The sequence below is a fragment of the Marmota flaviventris genome, chromosome 9, assembly GCF_047511675.1.
Source record: "Marmota flaviventris isolate mMarFla1 chromosome 9, mMarFla1.hap1, whole genome shotgun sequence".
Classification (NCBI taxonomy): domain Eukaryota; kingdom Metazoa; phylum Chordata; class Mammalia; order Rodentia; family Sciuridae; genus Marmota; species Marmota flaviventris.
In genome coordinates, this window is record NC_092506.1 from 16716051 (window position 1) to 16736452 (window position 20402).

Here is a 20402-nt window from a genome sequence, read left to right on the forward strand (position 1 = left end):
ACAAAGAGAGAATCATGAGAGCAGCAGAAGGGAAATACCATGTACAAAGACCCTTGATAAGATTAACACTAGTATGACCCTAATTTTAAAAAATGCCAGTGATGTGGGGAATTTGGAACCTTCATACATTTTTTATATAAATATAAGGAAGAATATAGTTTGTCAGTTCCTCTAAGAGTTAAGATTTACCCTGTGGCCCAGTGATTCATACAGTGGGGGAAATAAAAATCACATGTTCTCATGTACACAAGTGTTCCTGGTGGCCCCCTTCCTAACAGCCAACAAGTGGAAATAACCCATTTGTCCACCAATTGATGAATGGAAAAATAACCCAGTGGATATTATTGCCCATAAAAAGTCCTGAAGTACTGACACACACTACAACGTGGATGGACTGTGGTTATGTTTTGCTTACTGAAAGAAGCCAGACCTCCAAAGCTATAGATTATGTCAATCTATGCCGCAGTCTGGCTGGGCACAAATCACGAGCCACTGAAGCAGGAACAAACTTTATTTTTGAACTGCAGGAAAACACTTCACACAGCTCCCGGGGAATCCTCCCGAACGCCATGCGGCTTGTCCAGGAACCCCCAGCCAGAAATATCTCTCCCGGAAATCCCTCCTCCTGCACTTCCCCAACCAATGGGAACTCTCGGGGAATCCCCGGAAATCCCCACGAGAACTCCAAAATAGTGCGAGAACTCAAAAGTTGCGGCAGAGGCAGATAGTAATGCCTCGCCTGTCAATCAATACTGTTGGCAAAATGCCAGGGGCCATACAGACTCGGCCATAGCTCTCAGCATCTCCCCCTTTTTGTTTAATTAAACAACAAGCAATGTGGCTTAGGGACCGTGCCTGTTAGGCAGTCCAATTCAACATATGGTCCTTACCCGTCATCGGATGAACTGACCTCTAGGCATCAGCCTCCTGTCTTAGGTTGGTACCACTGCAATTGGATCATACGCATCACTGACTACCGGTCCAGCATACAGCCATACTTGTGGATAGGCCTTTGCACCAGTGGGGGGGTGAGGTTCTTTGCCTCACCTCTGTTGGCCCCCAAATTTGGCCTTGGTGCCAGTGGGGGGGGTGAGGTTCTTTGCCTCACCTCTGTTGGCCCCCAAATTTTAGACCATCACTAGTAGAAGGGAGGAGGAGGCAAAATGCCATGACACTAAGCCAATTGAGGGCTCCTTTGAAAAATTGTACCACCGGTGACACCATCAGCAAAAATACTCCAGCACTACCACAATTCGCTGTACCAACAGATAGTTCACAATGCATACAAGTGATACATAGTCCAGGCAAGTTCTGCAAGCAATTCAAAGCAGAGGAATCTGTCAATATGTCCATTTCCTCCCAAAGTAAATCGACTCCTTCATTGAGCATTACTTGTTGAGTTATTATTCATTGATGCATCAGTTTTTACAGTTTGTTGTGATAACTATTGGAGAAGCTGTAGTTTGGTTTTATCTTTGTCTTCACCAGCACTGGGATGAAGATAGGAATTCTGGCAATGATGCTAAGAAAAAAATTATGTAACATTCCAACAGGCACTAAGAAAACAATTTTTTAAACAATTTACATTATCCTGAACAGAATTATTAAATATAATGAGAAGGAAAGGTGAAAGTAAACAAACAGATCTGTTAACCTCCTTATTTGTTCACATATTAAAACAATTTTCAACAGCTGTTTACCCAATCTAAATTAAACCATTAAAATCACGTGAATAAAAAAATTCGGATCCATTTATTCATGAGCGCTCCTCATATATGATATATGGACATACGCACATACAGACATACAACACAAAACAGAAGTGTGCACACATAACATACAACACATAAGACAATAGTAAAGGCCTTGTAGCTTTACCTAGGTGAAATCTCCATTGCAATGCTTAAAAACTCCACAGTCAAAAAATAAAACTGATCAGAAAAACATTAACCTAGGTTTGTATGAGCTCAAAAATAAAATAGAACTTTATGATGTGGGAAAAGGCAAATAATAAAATAAATATTGAAAAAAGCATCCTGGTTAATCACTGTCGCAGATGTAAGAATAGCCAAACTGGAGTTCTGGATATCAGCTGTTATGGATTTGAGTCAAATCATCTTCCTTTTGGCCTGTAGAAATTGTTTTAGTTAATCTCTCTGGAATCCAAATCGGCTGCTGTTCTCCCTGTGGAAAAACACAAACAGAACCCCGACTCCAGACAATCACTGGGTCAGGACCTTTTCACTGTCCCGTTAGAAAATCCTTCCAAAGTACCTTAGGCTTATGTACATTTTTTGGACACATATGCCTTTCCGCAGCACTAAGCCCTGAGGAATCCAAATTTAACAAGTTTAGAGTAAAAAGGGTTATTTTAAGTTTATCTTTGGGTGATATATACCCCTTTCCAATTCCCTCTTTTTGCTTTAGTAAGTACATTTTAATAGTTTGATGAGCTCTTTCAACTATGCCTTGTCCCTGAGGATTGTATGGGATTCCTGTTATATGAGTAATGCCAAATGATGAGCAAAATTGTTTAAAAGAGGTAGAAGTATAACCAGGGGCATTATCTGTTTTTAACTGTTTTGGAATGCCCACAGTGGCAAAATTTTGTAAGCAATGAGCTATAACATCTTTAGTTTTTTCTCCGGCATGAAGGGAGCCCATCAAAAATCTGGAAGAAGTATCAACTGTAACATGCAAATATTTTAATTTTCCAAATTCTGGCAAGTGTGTGATGTCCATCTGCCAAATATGTTTAGGTATCAGTCCTCTAGGATTGACTCCAAGATTAACTTGTGGTAAAAAGGTCACACAATTTTGACATTGTTTTATTATATGTCGGGCTTGTTCTTTAGTTATTTTAAAACGCTTTTGTAAAGTATTAGCACTGACATGGAACCTTTTATGAAAATGTGTAGCTTCTTCTAGTGTAGAGAAAATATGTATGTCATGTGTAGTTTTATCTGCTAAATCATTGCCCAAACTAAGGGCTCCAGGCAATCCTGTATGTGCCCTAATATGTCCTATAAAGAATGGATCTTTTCTGTCCCAGATTAGACTTTGTATAGCAGAAAACAAAGAGAAAACAGTAGAGGAAGGGGAAATCCTAACAGCATCTTCAAGGGATACTATAGCATTAACTATATACTGAGTATCAGAAAATAAATTAAATACAGAATCTTTAAACATCACAAAAGCTTGTAAAACTGCATTAAGCTCTACCTTTTGAGCTGATTGTTTGGGTACTAAAAATGTAAAAGTTTGATCAGGGGTAACTACTGCTGCTGTACCATTATTTGACCCATCAGTGAATACATTTGGAGCATTCATGATAGGGGTTTTTCTTGTCATTTTTGGAAAAACTACAGGATGTGAAGACCAAAAAGACAACAAAGGATTAGATGGTAAGTGATTATCAAATGAAACATTAGATTTACACATGATTATTGCCCAAGTATTTAACTCATTAGCTAACTCATCAATTTGATCCATAGTATATGGAGTAATAATTTTATTGGGAGAAATTCCAAACACTCCCTTTGCTGCTTTTATTCCTTTGAGTATTAATTGTCCTACAGCCTCAGGATACCTAGTAAGAATAGGGTTAGTAGAATAAGATAAATGTATCCACAATAATGGACCTTCTTGCCAAAATACTCCTGTAGGAATATTTTTGTTGGTATTACAATAAATAATAAAGGCAAAGTTGTATCAATTCTATCCAAATGCATATTTTCCATATATGTTTCAATGATCTTTAATGCCTTTCTTGCTTCAGGCATTAACATGCGGGGTGAATTTGGATCTGATGGACCTTTTAGGATATCAAATAAAGGTCCCAACTCTCCTGTTGGTATGCCTAGATAAGGCCTTATCCAATTTATGTCTCCTAATAACTTTTGAAAGTCGTTAAGTGATTTGAGTTGATCTACTTGTATTTGAATTTTTGGTGGACGGACCATGGTTGAGGATAATAGAACTCCTAAATAATGAATTGGAAAATTTAATTGTACTTTATCTATTGCTATCTCTAGATTATAATTTTTTAATAAATTTGTAAGTGTGGCATAACATTCTAGCAATGTGTTTTTTTCTTTGTGTGCTAACAATACATCATCCATATAGTGAAATATTTGTAGTTCAGGATTTTGATTTCTTAGTGGCTGGATTGCTTTGTTAACATAAATTTGACACATAGTTGGGCTGTTAGCCATCCCTTGAGGGAGTACTTTCCATTCATATCTCTGATCAGGACCTTCATGATTCAGTGCAGGGATAGTAAATGCAAAACGTGGACTATCCTCAGGATGAATTGGAATTGAAAAAAAAAAAAAAAAACAATCTTTAATATCTATAGCTAAAACGTACCAGGTTTTTGGCAAAGCAGACAATTGAGGAATCCCAGATTGAGCAGGTCCCATAATAACCATCTCATTATTAATGGCTCTTAAATCTTGCAATAATCTCCATTTACCAGATTTCTTTTTAATGACAAAAATGGGAGTATTATAAGGAGATACGGAAGGTTGTATATGTCCCTCCGCTAATTGTTGTTTGACCAGGTCATGGGCTGCTTGTATCTTTTCTTTAGTCAGGGGCCACTGAGGAACCCATACTGGTCTATCTGATTTCCAAGTAATTTTTATTGCCTCAGTGACCCCTTCTGAAAACCCAGTCCATGTCTATTTATTCCTTGATCTATTTGAATTGGTGCTGCTATACCTTGTTCTCTTAATCTTTTTTCTTTCCTGAAATCTTGTCTAGCCCTAATAGTGGGCGCATTTGGATTGATGTTATTTGTTAATGTCAAACCTAATTGATCTAGGACATCTCTTCCCCATAAATTTATAGGAAGATGATCCAATACATATGGCCGTATAGTTCCTTCACATCCTTCAGAATCCCTCCAATCTAATACCATTGCACTTCTATGGGGATTAGTTGCCACTCCTAGGCCTCGAAGCATTTGAGTGGCTTGTTGTAACGGCCTATGTTTTGGCCATTCTTGACGAGATATGATGCTAAGGTCTGCACCTGTATCCAGTAGCCCATTAAAGTCATGTCCTTGAATATTTAGTTTTAGCATGGGGCGAGAATCTAAATTCAAAGACAGCATAGCCCAATCTACACCTGTGGAGCCTAATCCCCTGGAACCTCTTTCTATAGTACGACTGGAAAATTTATCATGTAGGCTGGGTATTATTAATAACTGTGCTATTCTATCTCCTGGTGAAATTACTGATATACCCTTTGGAGAACTAGCTATCATTTTTATTTCACCTTCATAATCGGGATCAATTACCCCGGGACTTATCATAAGTCCTTTTAGCATAGAAGAACTGCGTCCTAACAATAAGCCTACTGTTCCTTGGGGAAGAGGTCCTTTTACTCCTGTGGGAATGATTTGAACTCCCATCTCTGGAGTTAGTACTGCTCTGGCGGAGGCGCAGATGTCCAACCCTGCGCTCCCTCTGGTTCGTCTGATGAGAGATCTGATGGATAATGTGTCCTGGGCACTACCCTGATGGTGTTGCTGGGTTCCTCCATGGTGTTTCTGGGTTCCTCCAGTGCCCCGTACATTTGTGGTCATGGGCCCCGGAGCATTGGGCCCCCCTGTCCGTTTTTTGGCAATGGAGCCTGATGCCTTTCTCCACAATATCGTGGGTAAACACCTGGTCCTTGTCCATTTTTTGATAATGGAGTACCCTCTATGGTGGTTTGAGAACGGCATTCATTAGCCCAATGTCTCCCTCTACGGCATCGTGGGCAAATACCCGGTATTCTATTCCTTTGATACCTAGCTTTGTTAAACCCTCTTCCTATGGGGCAAGTCCTTTTAAAATGTCCTTGTTTGTTCACAATTGTAGCATGTTTTTGGCCTGGCATCTAAAGCCTGTTGTACTGCTGCCAAGACTTGTCCTTGTTCATTAATGTCTCTACATAATTTAATATATGTGTTTAAATCTTCATGTCTCCATGGTCTAATGACCTCTCTGCAGCAACGATTTGCTTGGTCATAAGCCAGTTGTTTTATAAATGGCATTGCTTGTTCTGTATCCCCCAAAATTCTGGAAGCTGCTTGAATAAGTCTATCTACAAATTCAGCGTAAGGTTCATTAGTTCCTTGTATTACCTTAGATAATTGACCTTGTAAATCTCCATGCCCCTGTAAAGTTTTCCATGCCCTAACCGTATCTACAGTAATTTGTGCGTATACGCCAGGATCATATTCAATTTGTTGCCGTTGACCCTCATAAGGTCCTTTTCCTAACAACATATCTAGATTTCTTTGAGGGTAACCAGCTGCTGCATTTCGCCTAGCTGTCTCCCTGCAAAATTCCTCATTGGCAACCTTCCATAACAAATACTGTCCTCCATTTAGCACAGATTTACACATACTAGCCCAATCTGCTGGCGTCATGTCCAAGTTGGTAATGGATTCGACCATGCTTACAGTGAAGGGTGCTTGAGGACCATAGGTTGTTACAGCCTCCTTTAACTGCTTCACTGTTTTGAAATCTAAAGCACGGTGAATTCACTGCCCTCCTGCCTGCTCAAGTACAGGGCATGCTAATCTTTGAGGTCCTGTCTCAGGATCCCATCTATCAACTACGGGGTTTGAGGGCCACTCAGCTATCTCCATAGGGGGTGCTGTTGGTTGAATTACGCCCTCTGGTGATAGAACGGTTTTAGTAGCAGCCTCCTGTTGTAGCTTTTTCCCTAATAGCTGTTTCTCCTCTAAGCTTTCTTCCTTTAAATTTTCTTCCTCTGTCTGACTAGCTTGAGAGACCGTCTCTTTTGCTTGATCTAAAATGTCTTTCTCCATGGTCTGAACCTCTAACAATTTACTTAACACTCTTTCAGTTTGTTTTTTACTAATTTCTAATCTGTTATAAAGATAACACAACCCAATAAGATAGCACAAAACAAAACCGAAACAGAATGAAACAAAAACAGAACAAAAAATCGTTGTATCAATTTTCCTATTTTCTTGACATGTGCATTTGTGGTCTATTTCTATCTCTTCCTCAGGAGCGAACAACTTCAAACCTTGAGCCAAGCATTTTTCCCAGTCTGCCTGAGAAAATTCTAGGGATAGGCAGCTTGAAACAAACACAAAACAAATCAAAACAAGAACACATTGCTTTTTAAAATGGTCACCCATTCTCTCGCCTTCCCTTAGGGGCAAGCAATTTCACTTACCCCAAAGCTTCAGACATTCCCCATACGGGCCGCCAATTGCCGCTGTCTAGCTGGGCACAAATCACGAGCCACTGAAGCAGGAACAAACTTTATTTTTGAACTGCAAGAAAAAGCCTCACACACGCTCCTGGGGAATTCTCCCGAATGCCACGCAGCTAGTCCAGGAACCCCCAGCCGGAAATATCTCTCCCGGAAATCCCTCCTCCTGCACTTCCCCAACCAATGGGAACTCTCGGGGAATCCCCAGAAATCCCCACGAGAACTCCAAAATAGTGCGAGAACTCAAAAGTAGTGGCAGAGGCGGATAGTAATGCCTCGCCTGTCAATCAATACTGTTGGCAAAATGCCAGGGGCCATACAGACTCAGCCATGGCTCTCAGCAAGGTGGTAGCGTGCTCGCCTGGCTTGCGTGTGGCCCAGGTACAATCCTCAGCACCTCATACAAACAAAGATGTTGTGTCCACCGATAACTAAAAAAAAAAAAAAAATATTAAAAATTCTCTCTCTCTCTCTCTCTCTCTCTCTCTCTCTCTCTCTCTCTCTCTCTTCCCCTCCCTCTTTAAAAAAAAAAGAAAGAAAGAAAGTTGCCCCCCCAACTGAAAGAATCCTCCACGCAAAAGACACTTCGCAGGGAGAATTCCAATTTTATTGCAAAAGGCTGTGTGCTTTTATAGATCTAAGGGGAGATGGCGGGGCTTAGACAAATGGCAGGCCACCGGTTTATTGGCAAGTTCTTCCAGATATCAGCTCCAGAGCCCAGGAATTAGTTCTTATTGGGGCTAAGGTTCCCTGCCAGCGAGATTTGAAATTGGCGCCATCGGGAGAGTTCACACAGCGGGAACTTTTCGCACCAGTGAGAAAAAGGGGAAAGTAGGAAGAGAAGGTCATTAGGCGCCATGTTGGGGTTTTTCTCTGGGGTGCAGCTGCCTTTTATACTTTTCCCAACACCCACTACCAACATCCCCCAGAGGGCAAGGGGGAAATACATACTAGTTATAATTGAACCTACCTTGGTACATTGTCACCCAAAGTCCACAGTTTACCTTAGAGTCCACACTCAGTGTTGTACATTCTATGCATTTTGACAAATGACATGCACTCGATATTACAGCCTCACACTGAGGTTTTAACTTTTTTGGGGGGAGCGGTGGTGCTGGGGATTGAGCCCAGGGCCTTGAGCATGCTAAGGAGGGGGGGGGGGCTCTGCCACTGAGCCACATCCCCTCGATAAATGGAAAACTGATGACCTCTCCAGATAGTGCTCTTGTGAAGTAGTTTTGCCTAAAGGCCTAACACCTATAAGCCCCTCTGAAGTTTTACTTTGGATGCAGACTGTAGACCACAAGCAGTTCCCTGCACTGGAGGACAGGCTCCCTCATAGGAGAGCAGATCTGAGCCAAATCTCACGTCAGACAGGGCCAGGCACAGCTCCAGAGGCCAGATGGTGGCAGCCATTCTCTCCCCAGGTTTCTTTCTTCCTGATGTTGCCTGCCCTGGAGCACAGATGGGGAAAGCCCTGCAACTGAGAAACCCGGATTCTGGTCCCATCCCAGCATGTGTAGGCATGTCACACTCTTTAAAATACGATCTCATGAAAGTGATGGCTTCTATTATTTCTAACCAGTAAAATCTCTCCTATGCAGGTGAGGAATGTTCCAGTCCCCACTCCACCACAGTTTGTCTCCATGTTCCTGGCCACCCAGACACCACCCACCCTTAGCTGATGGCTCAGATTAATTCCAAATGCCTGGGCAAATATTTCAGCCATGGCCTTGAGTCCTTGAATCCTGACATTGCTCATGAAATGAACAAGTTCCAGGTGGAGGGGTCTCTTACAACCACGGAGTGTGAAGAAATCACTTTGCTGATTTTGGAGCCTTGCATAAAACAGAAACAAAAATGTAAAATAACCTAGAGGCTGCAGAGACCCGGGCGCATGTCCCTCCATGCCCTGCAGAGGGCAACCTGCCCTTGTGATCGGCTCTGGCTGGTTTGGAGTGGTCTCCTTTTCTCCTGGCTTACCCCCAGGGCCTGGTATGGAAGAGGAATTGAACCAGCATAGTAAATAAAAATGTGAGTTAAATGTCATCTTAGCCACTCACAGGAGGCTTCTGCTTGGCCCTTTCTGGTGGTCCCCATTCTCAATTCTCCCAGGTGGCCTGAATTCTGATGTCCCGATGAAAATCCCTGAACTCATAGACTGTCCTTATGGTCCATTTTCTTTTGGGGAGACACTGAGAACTGGATTAATGGGAAACTGATAACCTTTCCAGATAGTGCTCTTGTGAAATAGTTTTGCCTAAAGGCCTAACACATGTAAGCTCAAGCGTGATCCATTTGTCTCTTCTTGTCCTTGACCCAAGAAGAAAATGCAAAACAGGAAGGCTGGAAAATAACAGTTGAAACAAATATATGAATGCATTTGGAAGCCAGGCCTTTCCCAACCGAGTTACTCTGAAAGCTCACGTGGACCAGATTCTAAGCCTGGGAGATAAGCATGATTCCTCCCGACCATAAAATCTGTAAGAATTTATGGTTAAAAATCCAATTAGAACTCGTCAGCATGGGCCAAGGTGACCTGGAGTAGTGGGGACTTGAAAGTCTGATGTCATTCTGCTGTCAGTCAAACGTCAAGAGGTGGAGTTGGGTGGGACTCTCTGAAAACTTCTCTGGGATCCTCAACCAAACCGGAGTGCAGGAGAGGCATGGTGTCCCCCTCTTCCTTGAGAGGACCCCCTTCTCCCTTGAGAGTGTCCCCTTTTCCTTCCTATTGAAGCCATATTTAAAGTTAGGTAGTCAGTGTAGTTAGGTAAATCGGGTCTAATATCGAGTAAGATCCAAAATGGAGGCCATGTTGAGAATGAATTCCGGGAAAAGCAGAACAACTCTTGGAATGTTAATGAAGTCCGGGAAAAGCCCATCCCAGAGCCCATCCCAAAGAAGTGTTAATGAAGATTACTTCTTTGGCCCACCTGTGCCCCACCCCTCGGGCCTTCCCACCTACATTCCATCACTGAAAGAACTATAAAAAGGGGAAACTACCGGACTTCCACGGATTCCACCTCTTGGGTCCCCTTCTTCCTCGAGAGAAGTCTTTTTTCTGCTGTCTTTTAATGAACTTCTAATTTCCACTCTGACCTTGCCTCGGCGTGCTTCTCTGGTGTTATTCTTCAACACTGGGGAAGCAAGGACTCGTCAGCGGTCGACAGCGGTAACACTATCTCTTCAGTAAACTCAAGCCTGTTACTCTGAGCGACATGTCTCATTTTTTTTTTTTTTTTACTTAAGGCAAGAATCAGGGCTTGAAGGGGGGGGGGGAACTTCATTCTGCCTCAGTTTCCCAGAAGGCCCCAGCTTTAACAGGACTAGAATTCCTAGGTGGTACAGTAGGACAGGTGTCTGTAGACATAGACTTTACCTGAAACCACTTAATATGGCTGCAGCTGGTCAGGAGGCTGGAGAATGGGGGGCTGGGTGTGAGGAGGCCTGTGCTACTGAGGAGCTGGGGTTCTAGCAGAGACTCGGGTGTCTTTCCCTCCATGACCCCTGCACGTCCCTTTGCTTTTCTACTTAAATGCAGATGGAGATGCCCAGACTGCTCCAGGGGTCCCCGCACCCTCACCTGCCACCAGCGGGTAGATTTGCCCCCTGGATTCCCACGGAGCAGCTCCAACACTTGCCACGGGAAGATGCAGCTGCCGTCCAACTGAAGCTGCCCCGATGGGGGACTTGCGTGTTTCTGGGTTCTCTCTGCAGGGTGAGCTCCTTGTCTTCTGTAGTGAGCTGACCTGTGCCCCAAGAAAGGAATGCCCAAGTCCTAACCCTTGATCCCTGCCAGGTGCCCTCCCTGGGAAAGAGTCATTGCAAATGTCTTTGAGTGAAGAGGTTCAGGTAGGGGCTGAATCCCAACCACTGATGTCTTTATGGAGGAAATGAGAGGCTGGAGCCACAGAGGAGATGGAGTCAAAGGTCCAGAGACGCATGTGACGGAGGTGTCCACACGCTGAGAGAGGGATGCCCAGGATGCTGATGCCCCCAGAACCCGGGAGGAGGCATGGCCGGGTGGAGCCTCCCTCCGAGCCTCAGAAGGAAACAGCCCTTTCCGGCTCCTTGATTTGGACTTGCGGCCTCCAGCACCTGGAAAGACCCTGTTGTGGTCATTCATTCTGGTAGCCCTACCGCTGGTGACACTCTCCACGGCCTTAGAGTTCTGTCCAGGGCATTCGGTAGCAGTCTCCTGTAAGGGTAAAAGAAATTGAAGTTAAAGTGTAAAAGACCGGGCATTGTAAAGTTTCTCAGCTGCAAGGCCTGAGTTAAAAAGTAAAGGACCAGGTATTGTTAAGTTCCTATGCTACACGCAAAACCTGAAATTCCTGTAGCTGTTAGGACAATTCACCAGAACTGCCCAGTAAATATTCCCCCTGACCGCCTGGTTGTTTAATAACCTAGGACTCTGTATGTGACCTTGCACGTAGACATCGCAGGGCCTGAACCAATCAGTTTGAATGTACCTCCCTCCTTAGAACTGACCTATCACCCCCGCCCGACCTGTTCCCGCCAATGAATGAACTAATCATGTTTTAGAATTGTTGTTTGATTTTCCCGCGGTGTATGATGATTTGTTAAAGGAGACTGTGATGTATGTAAAGTCCCCGCCCTCCCCAAAAAGTGTACTTAAGCAGTGCCCAGCCCCTGCTCTGGGCTCTGGGCTGCTCTCCCTTCTTGAGTGAGCATGGAGCCCCAGCGCACTGGAATGGATCCCCAATAAATCCCCTTCTGCAATTGCATGAGTCAGTCTCTTGGTGGTCTCTTCCTCCGACGCTTTGCCGGACCCTTACACTCCCAGTTCCCCTTTGTTTAAACAGTTGTATGGGACTTATGCTTTCCCTGTGTCTCTGAGACCCTTTCCCTTGACCGTGGTGGACTTCCTGCCCAGGACTCTCCTCCTCCCTGACTCCCCTTCCGGCCTTCTCATGCCCGACGGCCGACGGCACAGTCAGTGCTGGAAGGGGTCCAGGGACAGGTATTTTGCCCCAACCTGGCCTCGCTTTGCTGTGGATTTCCTGAGGACAGCACCTACTAGAAACCAGTAACTTCTCAGTTTGCCATAATTGCTCAGTTCCTGTGTCAGATGGATGGAGAGGTCAGGGCCCCCCGGTGGGAAGGAAAAAGAGTGGGGGTATCCCAGAGGGCCCTGGTGTCTCCTGGCCCCTGAGACCTGAACTGAGCTCTGAGTGGACCGGGTCCCTTGTGTTCCCAGCTGCCCTCTGAGCAGAAAACCCGCAGGCCTACAAGAAAGAACTACTGCCCAGCCCCGGCCAGCCTCAGCAGGGAGGCCTGCACGCGGAGGAGCAGGAAGCCTCTGGGGCGCTCTGCAGGTGGGCAGTGGCCTTGCGGCCATCTGCTTTCCACAGTGGGAAGACACAGGTGCCAGGCAGCTTCCTTCTTGTTGGCCACCTTGAGAGGTGGTCACCTGAGCCACTCACTCCCTTAACTATACCAGATATCTGTCCTTTGGTTGGCAAGAGGTGGGGTCCTCCGGGGAATCAGCTCCAGTGCTTCTAATGATCATCTAAGGTGAGCTCCCCGTGGTCGGTCCCTCTTTCTGTTTTCTACCTGTGGACTTGGGCTTTGGCTTTATGGCGGCAGAAAGGGCAGGTTCTTGGCGTGGAGGGTCACTGGAGCTCAGCGGGAGGCCGCGAGCACAGGGGAGAGGGCTGGGGAAGCCTGGGCCCTCACACTCAGGATCACTCACGCACACCCCATGGCGGCCTCTTGAGCAGAAACCTTTCACTCTGAACCCTGGGAAGCCCTGCCCAAACACTGGCCAGTTCCCAGGGCAACTGGGAGCTATTGGGAACAGGTGTCCTGCTGAGGGCCAGCAGGGAAGGGCCCCTTGTCCAGGAGCATGGGGAGGGCTCTGTCTGGCAGACATGATGATCTCTCTCTGGGCCACTGTGGTGCGGGAGGGGGACAGACAAATCTGGGTTCAAGTTACAACCCGCCACTTCTTAGATGTCACTGGGGGGTGGAGAGTTTACTCTGGGCCTCGGTTTCATCTGTGACACAGGAGAAGTGGCTGTGTGACAGGGTTCTTGTGTCCCTCATTTAGGAGGTGCTCAGAGAGTCCTTCAGCGGGGTGCAAATGAGAGGGGAGACCACTTTGCGTTTGAGAGACCCTCCAGGAACTCACTGAGTAGAAACCTCCACTCTCCTGGGAGGGGCGCATGCTGACCAGTGCCCACCCAGGGGAAAGTGCTTCTGATCTTTCTCTTTTCAGTGGTGGGTTTTGCCCTTGGGTTCCCTGGTGGGGTCTGGACTGGAGCATCGAGGGGGGGCAGCCTGGGGTGCAGCGTCTGCCCCACAGCTCGGCACCCAGCGGGCAGGCTGCAGGAGAGCTCTTCCTCTGCTAGTATGTGGTCATTTTCTTGTCCGGGGGGTCACTGGCTGCACTCGGTGTGATGTTACAGCAGCCCTCAGCACCCTGGATCCTCCAGGCACTTCCTCAGTGACCCCCAAGGGAGGAGATGCTGGACGTTTGACATTGGCTTGTCCACCTCCTCCCTTCTGCAGCTGCAAATGGAGGGGCGGCAGGGCAGGGGTAGGCTGCGGCCGGGAGCGGCCCAGCTGCCCAGCGGGCTGTTCTCTGAGGGAGGCCAGTTCCAGGAGGAGAGGCTGGTTCCCTGCATCCTGTCCCCCTGGGTGTGGGCCTGAGTATCAGGCTGAGGCAAAAGGAGAAAGGTGGGGTGGGGGTCTTTAGGAAGGGAGTTGCGGCCCTCAGGGGCACACCATGGGTGTCCTGGGACACTCTGACACTCCAGCCACTGTTTTCACCCAGTGGCAATCAGGGCAAGGAGAGGGGAGGGAACAGCACTGATACAGAGGGGATGCCTTTTAGCCTGGGCAGGGTATGGAGATCCTCTGTGGAGGGTTTGGGGACGCTGGTCTGAGTCAATTCCAGGGTTAAATAATTGAGTATGTCATACGGTTACTGTTACACGTCACCATCCATGAGCAAGCCCCCTTGATTTTCAGAAGTTCCTCTAGAAAATCGACCATCATACAAGCTGTAAGTGTGCTAACAGTTATCGGCCCCAAGCCCAGCTGAGACAAGTCTTGAAACAGTGGATTTGCTCACCCGGCTGTGGCCCTGCTGTGTGTCCACCCGCCAGCCCCTCACGTTCGCACACCCCGGCCCCCACCTGAGTGTCCTGCGCAGAGCGGCCCCTGCCCTGCCTGGGCCAGCCTCTCGGCTTCCCTAGCTCGGGCTCCCAGTGACCTGCTTGCCCCTCCTCAGCTCCTCTCTCTGGCCCCGGGCCGGGCCGGGCAGGGTCCCTTCTTCCTGGCTATTTGATGCTCCATCTGTAGAATGAGTCCTGGCCTCTCAGGAGCCTCAATTTAGGAGGCAGGTTTGTTTCCTGGGCAGCTGTAACTGACCGTGAACTGGTGGCCTAAACCAGCAGACTCTGATTCTCTTCCTGTTCTGAAAGGCAGACATTCAAAATCAAGATGCTGGAGAGCAGGCTGGGGTGCAGCTCAGTGGGGGAGCACCGGGACGTGTGAGGCCCTGGCTTCCACCCCAGCACCACGTTAAAAATAAATAAATAAATAAAAGATTTTTCATTGTAGATGGACACAATGCCTTTATTTTGTTTAGTTTGTTTATGTGGTGCTGAGGATGGAACCCAGCGCCTCACACATGCCAGGCAGGTGCTCTACCACTGAGCCACAACCCCAGTCCCTAAAAACATCTTTAAAAGGAGATGCCGCTGGAGAGCCACTTTCCTTCTGGACACTCTAGAGGAGGGGGTCCCTCCTCTCTCCCAGCTGCCCGTGGCTCCTTGGCCGTGGCCACATCACGCCAATCTCTCCCTCCGTCTTCACGTGACCCTCTCCTCCCTCCCAGATCCGGCCCTGTTTTCATTGGATTTCAGCCAAACTGAATGATCCTCACTGATTTTATCTCAAAGCCCTTAATTTAATTACATGTGCAAAGAACTGTTTCCAAATAAGGTCTCCTTCATGGGTCTCGAGTGTGGCCAGGGCTGTCTGGGAGCCACTGCCCGCCCGCTGCGGAGGAGAGCGAGTGAGTGTGCGGCCAGGTGCCGCCCAGCTGTTTCCCAGCTGCCCTCGCTCCCGGGGCTCTCTAGAAGGTGGGCTGATGGACCACCTTGGCCTCGCTCCCTCACATCTGCAATCTCCTCCTCTAGCACCTTCCCTCACCTCATAAGCCCCCAAAACAAACCAAAGCCTTTTCTTCTAGGCCTCCACCCCTTGAGCTCCATCTGTCCACTCTCCTTAGTCCCCAGAGAAGCGACCCCTGCCCCTTGGCTCACACACGGGGCTCCCCCTCCATTCTGTGCCACCTGAGACGGCACCTGCCTTGCGGAGGGCGTCCCTGGCCACCCGTGTGCTCTCTGGTCTCAGCATCCTGTTTCCCCCCATATTTTGTGCAGAGGGGCCATCTCTCCTCATCTTCTGCCTCAGGACAGCCCCCGTTTAGAGCATGTGGGGAGAGTCCTGGGCCGTGGGATGGCTTTGAGGCAGGCCCCCTTCTTTGGGTCTTGGTGTGCCTCGCGGCATCCCAGAGGGCATCATGGGACTGTGGGACGGTCGAACAAGGCTGAGCGTCAGCAGCGAGGAGCCCTGAGTGCAGATGGCCGTTTCTGTTCCTCCCTGTCCAGGGTCGGGTGCCCATGGCCTGGCTGCGCTGGCTTCCTGACCTTATCTTCACGCTCCGCTTGAATGATGAGCTGGGGCCGGAACGGGGTTTGAGCATCTTCTGAGCCCCAGGACTTCTCGCTTGGTGGGGGCCTCCTCGTTTCAGTGGGGTGCGAGTTTCTTCCTGTGAAATCTCTATTAGCGATGGAGTTGGGGTAATGAGGCGCCCGTACCTGCTGGGCCCGGCTGCAGCCAGTCTATGTTGCTGCCGCTGAAATTCTATGTGGATTAATTAAAACGGGGGAAAGCATTTCTCCTGAATTATTTACCAGCTTCCAGGAGACCAAACAATCATCGAGGCGTCTGGTTACAGATGTGCGGGGGCCTCTCTTTGGAGGGGCCTGCGGGGCACCCTCCATGGGTGGGAGTGGGGGAGGGAAACCTGTCGTCTTCAGAGCTTTGAATCGCTGCCTTTCAGGAAGCCACCGGGGCTTGGAAATGCCCTTCGCGGGGAGGTCAGCAGGGGCAGGCTTTAGAAGGTTCTTCCCCCAGAGGAGCTGGGGCCTCATTCTCTTTTCTTTTCCAGAGGGGAGGCTCAGGTTCTCTGGAGGTCCGTCCCGGGAGCCTTGCTCTCTCCATCCCGGCTCTGCTCGAGGCTGGGGCAGGTCTGGGGCTATCACAGGGCCCCTGGGTGTGCTGGGGGGGGGTTGTGGGTGCCTCTCTGTGCTGTGCATGGGGAGCCCCCGACTGCCATGATGGGCCTGAGGAAGGCCCTAGCCCACAGGCCATCTTCAGGGTGCACCGCCGTCTCCACGCTGGTCCTTCAGGTGGCTCTGGCCCTTAGGACACTTTTGCTTGTACCTCCTCAGTGTGGCCAAAGCTCTGAGCCCACAGGCCCTTCCCTGAGCTGCCTGGCCCTGCCCCTCCTCCAGGGCCCTGCCCAGGTCCACTCTCTTCTTCCTCACCTTCCCACCTGCCGCCTCGGAGCCTCACACCAGGCCACGCTGGACCGGTTCCTGTGCCCGAGTGGACCTCCCAGGCTCTCCTGGGGGTGCCGGCGTTCTATTCAGGGAAGGCAGCTCTTACTGCTGTTTCTGCTTTTCCCTTTTTTTTTTTTTTTGAAAAAAATGACTCTCAGGCGATCAGTCCTCATGGGCATCCCGCCGAGAGGATAAGTCAGTAGGTCACACCAGAGGTTTGGGAAGGTCCTTGAGCCCGTGAGGCTGGTGCAGGGTAATGGCTTTGGGCCTGGGGAGGAGCAAAGAAGCCCAGCTCCCCGTTTTCCATGTCAACACCTGCAGCCCCTGGCCCAGGGGAGGCAGGCAGCATGCTGGTTAATGTGGCTTGGATCTGCGTTCAGTTAGCTACTGTATTAAGGAGACTGTGGACAGTTTCTTCTCCTGCATGTAAGATGTCCAAATTAAAATGATTCTTAAAAGCTGGAATTAGGAATAGAAATTATATTCCGTAATAGGCAGGGTGGATTCCTCTTTGGCTGACACTTGAAGTTCTCCCAGGCCTGGAAGGGGAGAGTTACTTACTGGAGGTAAGTCAGATAAGCCGAGCTTCTTGGCTTCAGAAATCCCCTCTCTCTCTTCCTCCTGCCTTAGGCCCAGTGGATTCCTCCGGCTTTGGAAGAATTTGGGTTTGAATATTAAAATGACAATAATACAACAACCCTGAATAAATCTGCTCATTTTTTTAGATATGTATCTTATTTATGACTGCATGAATAAGGGCACATGGACACTTAGTACTTGTCCTTGTATCAAGTCCCCGTGTCTGCACATTAGTCAGCTACTGCTGTGTAACACATTACTCCAAAATTCAGATGCCTAAAACAACAAGTGCTGTCTCAGAGTTTCTATGGAGTGTGGGCACAGCTTGGTAGGGCACCTCTGCCTCAAAATCCCTCATGAGTCTAGAGTGCCCCAGGGTGTTGGCTGAGCTTTATTCTCATAGATGGCTCGACTCAGGGGCAATCTGCTCCTAAGCTCACTCACAGATGGTTGGTAGAATTTAGTTCCTTGCTGGCTATTGGCCAGAGTTCCTGCCATGTGAGCCTCCTCATAGAGCGACTCGGTACCTGGTAGCCAGCGTCCCTCCCAGTGAGTAACAGATCAAGAGGGAGCCGGTAAGACAGAAGCTGGAGGTTTAGTAACCTCATCTTGGAAATGACATCTTTTCACCTGTGTGCATCCTATTTGTTAGGAGCAAGTTTGGAGGTCCAGCCCATGCTGAGGGGGGAGATTCCTCAAGAGCATGGTCCCAGGAGGCAAGAGTCATTGGGGGCCACCTAGAGGCTGCCCACCATGCTCTCCTCTGTCTGTGCAAGCCTGTGTGTGTCGGGGGATATGCGATTTTGGTTTTGCAGGAGGTGTGAATACCTGCAGATTTATTGATCGGGAACATTTTCTTTCTGACTATCTGGAAAGAAGAGCCTCATTTAATAGACCATTAATTTATTTGACTTGCACATTTTGCCAACAACTTGCTTCTGTCTCTGATAGAGCATCCTGTTGAAATCCACAAATTACAGATATGTGTAACAGCAGGCAGCAGCCTATATATGAAAACACCAGCTATCAAGTGCCAGCATGCAGAGAGGCTTGCCAGCCGGTAGGTTCCAGATGGGGGATCTGCCTGAAAGGTGGGAGCGGCTTCTTCCTCCAGGGCAGCGGGGGCCGGATCTGCAGTAATGAACCCTCACGCTGTGCTTGCCCTGGAGACATCGATGTTCTCTCTGTGTCCACTGTGGGGGAAATGACTTGGCCAGCCTCAGCTGTGGCTACAACAAGAGGCCCGCCAAGCAAGCCAGGCCAGGGCCTTCACACAGGGTCAGAGCCCTGGGCAGGGCGAGCAGGGTCAGGGCACTGCTTTCCTGAGCAGGCTCATATTGTCCAGCAACCTGGTGGCCCATGCTTTGGGCATACCATCCCCCCTTTCACTTAAGTAAAGGGAACATCCCCAGTGTGGTCACTTGGGGTCAGGTCCATTGGTCAATCATTACTTCTGCTTCTTCAGCCCTTCCTTCCCCTGGGAATCTGCCCTCAGGAGGGGCAGCACTCCACCTGGGGGTCTCCGGTTTGGGAGTGCGATGTGGTAGAAGGCACGTGGCCCTGGGAGGGGACAACCCTTTGGGATCCTGGCCTGTGGCTTCCCAGCTGTGAGACCTCAGTTTTCCTCTCTGTAAAATAGGGATTGTGTGTCCTACTTCAAGAGATTTGTGAGGTTGAAATAAGTCATAGGAAGAGCCACATGACATGTCAGGCCTCCCCCTCCCCACCTGCAGAGCCAAGCCAAAGCCAAGTGTTCTTCTAATTGAATGCAGACTTTGCATGTGGGTCCTGTTGCCCAGAGACATTCCTTTTTGAGTGGGAAGTGAGGAAGGGGAACGGTTGTGTGTTTGCAGGGGCTGGGAGGGGCCCTGGGAGAGGCAGGGGACAGAGCATAGCTCTGCTAAACATTTCTCTCTGGGAATGTTTCCCTGCAAATGACAATGCTGTGGAAGCCAGCTAGGGCAGAAGGCCTCAGGGATCCAGCTCCTGCCTGACAGCCCCAATCCATTCCCCAGCAGGAAGTGTGCAGCCAGCAGTTTCCCTGGCCTGGAGTGTGTGTGTGTGTGTGTGTGTGTGTGTGTGTGTGTGTGTGTTTGGAAGGAGCCTTGGAGAGTGCCAGAGATGGGATGTCCGTGTGTCCCCAAAGTTTACATGTGGGAATTCCAGGACGTGCCATTGGGAGGTAATTAGGGTTAGAAAGGTCATAGGGGTGGGGCCCTCAAGGTGAGAGTGATGTCCTTACAGGAAGAGACTGCTGCCACCCAGCGTCACTATAGGATGACAGGAGTCCTTCTGTGGGGGCCTGGGGCCCACAGGACACTGAAGGACGCAGGCTTCTTTGGGAACATTTGCTTGTTCGGTAGGGGAGAGGTGACAGGGGACAGCAGCAGGGGGACGATGGCTCCTGAGGTTGATAATGGAGGGCAAGGCCTATTGGTGACTTCCGGGCCAGGACAGCCTGGCTGATTAGAATGGCTGCTCCAATCCTGCGGACTGACGGCCTCTCTGGGACGTCCCTCGGGAGGACAGGGAGGAGGGGTCCTCCCCAGCCTGGGAGGACTGTGCTTGTCCTTCACCTCTGCAAGCTCTGGTTCCAGTTGCTGCCTCCAGGTCCCCTCTGTACCCCAGCTCAGGGCTGATGTCACCCCCTGCTGCAGCTCCTGTCTTGGGGCCCGTGCACCCCGGGCCCAGGCAGACCCAGCGGGCCCTTCCAGGTGCCATGCTCTCCACCCCGCAGGGCTGCCTGGCCCTACAGCCTCCTGCAGGATTTTCCCTTGTTGTTAAACTTATCTTTGTCCTGTCTGCCTTGAATCGCGCTCACTTGCGTCTGTCGCCTGTTGTTAGGCGGGGTGGAGAAGAGGGACAGAGACAGGAGCACCATGGGCTCTCATTGTACCACAAAGTGGGGTTGGAAGCTCTTCTGTGTCTTCAATGGCCTGATCCCTGGGCCTCTGTCCTGGCTTGGAGCCTCGCATCTGG